A 3919-nucleotide genomic window follows, 5' to 3' on the forward strand; every position below is an offset into this window, starting at 1 on the left:
GATATAATGATACAGTGATATAATAATAGATATTATTCAATTAATGAGAAATCACTGAAATGAATATCTCTTCTAGTTAATATGAATAACACTCTTCTCTGCTATCTGAATTGAAAGATATGCAGAATCTCTCAGAGAATTTACTTAAAGCAGTAAGAAAAGTGACTGAAATCACTGAACTGAGATCAAAGCTCTGTATATATAGAAGAATTCTAAACAAGATCAAGATCTTATATACACAGTGACAGACTGAGATGAAAGCTAAATAACAATTGACATTTGCTGTAGATCAAGCATTCACTATAAAAAGCTTCACTGATACAATTATTATTATTAATAAGAATAGAGAAAACCAGATCTTAGATCTGCAGTGAGAGATTGAATATTTACACAGATAGATGACTACACTGAATCTAGAGATCTTATTATAATTATTCATAATCTCTTCAGAAGTATACACATTATCAGAGATCACTGTACAGAATAAGAATCTGAGTATGAAATATATCAAGCTGAAAGATCTGATGAAGTTATTAAGCTTTAATAATGACTGAAAAAATAATGCTGCAATCAGCTGACTAAGTCAGATGTAATCATATTATCAGATTGAATATGAACTCACAGACAGACAGTCAACAGAATTTTAATAAGTCTTAAGATCTATCATATTTCTACATGAAAAAGCAAAGTCATTATAAATAACTGATGAAAAGATGAATCTCACAGATTTGAAGTGATATTCATTCTCATAAATATGAAATGAGTTTTTCAAATGAATCTTACACAACTTTGAGAAAGTGAATGTATGAGATAAGTATTATAAATACTTCACTGAGTGTAGATAAGTGAGTAATCTTATATTATACTTCATACACTTCAGCTTATACTATCTTATATTGAATGAAGAGCTTTCAACATCTTTCTGTTTACAGATCTTTATTCATAATCTTACATCTGAGTTGAGAGTGAAATGAAAATACTTAATCTCATAATCAGATACAGTGAAAGAAGCATACAACATTCTTATTATATAGAAATAAGTGAGTTAATTATAACAGAAAATACTGTAATCAAGTATGTCTCAGCAGAGAATGAGTAATCAGACTTCTATAATATAAGTTATATACTCAGATACAATGAATCTAGATCTGAATATCATTGCTAAAGTACTGAATCTCTCAAAAAAGAGATTCTCTAAGTGAAAATCTTGATATTGTGAGTATTAAGCTTGCTTTAACTGTGAATGTTAAAATCATAATATAAAAGATTACACTCAGTATGCACAGTTAAGAGAAGTAAGAAAGTTAAAAAACTAGTAGAATCAGTGAGCTCAGAGATACTTACTGATATTCTATGAAAAGTCTTCAAAATAAAAGAGATGTCTATATTAAATAACTCTCTGAATTCTGTGAATATCAAGAAGAAGCAGGTTTCTGAATGAGATGTGAGTGAGAATGATGAAGCAGATACTCATCTTAATATCTTGAGATCTGAAATGTTAATGTATAAGAGGCAGTTGAGTAAGAATTGAGAGATGACTGTAAAAGTGTTAGCAGATACAGAAGCTTCTATATAATATATTAATAATTATATAATCTGAAGACTGAAAGAGGTCTGCTGAGTGAAGAATTCTCAATATATAAGATTATTTGATAATCAATATTTAATATTATCTGTAAGAGTAAGAGTTCTCTTGCACTTCAGAGAATGATTTTACTATATTTAGACATGAGAGCTGCAGAACATGAAATACAACCTTATTCTCAGACTCAATTAATTTCAAAGATTTAATTCACAGATTCAATGATGTATATGTTATATACAGTTGACTGATAGAAAGAAAACAGTTCATACAATTCTATCAACTGATATGAGAAGGACATTTCATGTCTCTAGTATAGAAGAGTTAAATCTGCTTACATATTAATAAGCAAAGAGAATGATTTATATGATCTCATGTGAAAGCATTCTGTATATCATACAGAACTCAAAAGCAGAGGAAATCAAGATAAAGAATATACAGAAGAATAAGTATATGAAGAAGCTTCTGAAGAAGTATGAGAAGATCTTTCAAACAGATCTTTGTTCAGAATTATCACTGGAATGAGAATTCATACATGAGATTGATATAGAGAATGCAAAATCAGTCAATCAGAATACATACTCTCTGTCACAAACACATCTTAAAGAACAGAAGCATCCCATCACAGATCTTCTAGAATATGATCTTATATAACTCTCATCAAGTGCATGAGGCTTTCCAGTTCTATTTATAAAAAAGACAGGTGAGAAGTGATGAATGTGTATCAATTATTAAGCACTTAACAAGCTTACAATCAAGAATGAATATTCATTATCACAGATTCAATATCAGTTAAATACAGTTGAAAATACTTAATATCTATTAAAGATCAATCTTCTCTTAGAATACTAACAGATCTATATAGATGAACTGTCAGTTCTGTGAACTGTGTTTAATATACAATGAGAGAAGTTTGAATTCCTGATCATATCATTCAGTCTGATAAATGTGTCTATCATCTTTCAAATAATAATGAATACAATTCTTTATAAACAGAATGAAATCTCATACTGTGTATATCTTGATAACATTCTAGTCTTTTCAAACTCATATAATAAATATCTGAAGTATCTTGACAAAGTGCTTACAACTCTGACAGAGTATAAGCTCTATATCAAATCAATCAAGTGTGTGTTTGAAATGAAAGAGTTGAAGTTCATAGAACATGTAGTGAGTGATGACTATATACATCTCATCTCAGAGAAATTGAATATCATAGTAAATTAACTATAACTGAGAAATGTATATCATGTACAACAGTTTCTTGAGTTGATCTCATATTATCACAGATTTATCAAGAATTTCACATAAATATCTATATCACTCTCAGATCTCTTAAGAGAAATGAATGCAAATCTGTGAAAGAAGAAGTTTTATTCAATTATCTGAAATACTGCATGTGAAGAGACTTTTCTCACACTGAGAAAATGTGTAATAACATTCTCAGTGTTTATTCAATTAAATCATGATAAATCTTTCTACATTGAGACAGATGCATCTGAATGAGCTATCAGAGACACTCTTCTACAGATGAACAAGAACAGCAAGCTGTACTCAGTGATGTATAATGATAGAAAACTATCAAGTGCTGAGCTCAATTACTCAGTATATAAAAAGAAATTGCTAGTAATCAAGCACATGCTGGTATTATAGAATAAATATATTGATAACAGATATATAATAACAGTAATCATAGATCATGAAAGTCTCATCTATCTACAATTGATAATAAAACCTTTTAAACACTTAGCATATTGAATCTCAGAGTTTCAAGTGTATAATCTTCATATCAAATACTGAAAGAAATCAGATACTGTGATACCTGATGTAATCAGTTACAGACTTAATTTCATAAGTAAGAGTTCTGTAAATCAGATACAAGAAAAGTTCACATTAAATACACTGAGAGAGTACAAGAAATCAGCCCCGGTGGCCGAATGGTTAATGCGGCCACCTGGTAGCACCTTGGCGTGGGAAACCAAGGCGCGTGGGTTCGAAACCCGCAGGGGATACATTAAATCCGGAACTCAAGCATCTCAGGTTTCTAATAAATACAGAGGTGTACAAATCGCTTCAATGAATCGCTCTATGTTCCTGGGCTGAGAAGTTATTATCGCATGTATATAATTGTCACTTCTTTGTATTTTCCTATGTTCTTGTTATCTTGACATGGTCTCAACACCTGTATTTCCTTCTGTATAACCAACACTTGACCTGTATTTAACATCACGCAAGGACTCATCATAAGCTCCGCTTGCATATGAGTATAATGGAAGAATAATAATAATAATAAAGTACAAGGAATCAGAATGAGTGAATGCTATAATCTCTTACTTA

The 3919-nt window shown here is 30.2% G+C and overlaps 1 pseudogene across 1 annotated transcript; it reads left to right on the forward strand.

The window, feature by feature from the left end:
* The first annotated feature begins 3505 nt into the window (after positions 1-3505).
* Positions 3506-3594, forward strand: BDCG_16420 (annotated as a pseudogene). Its single transcript has one exon. The product of its transcript is annotated as a tRNA-OTHER (tRNA).
* Positions 3595-3919: the final 325 nt, after the last annotated feature.

This window comes from Blastomyces dermatitidis (genome assembly GCF_000003525.1).
Source record: "Blastomyces dermatitidis ER-3 genomic scaffold supercont1.2, whole genome shotgun sequence".
In the NCBI taxonomy this organism is placed as follows: domain Eukaryota; kingdom Fungi; phylum Ascomycota; class Eurotiomycetes; order Onygenales; family Ajellomycetaceae; genus Blastomyces; species Blastomyces dermatitidis.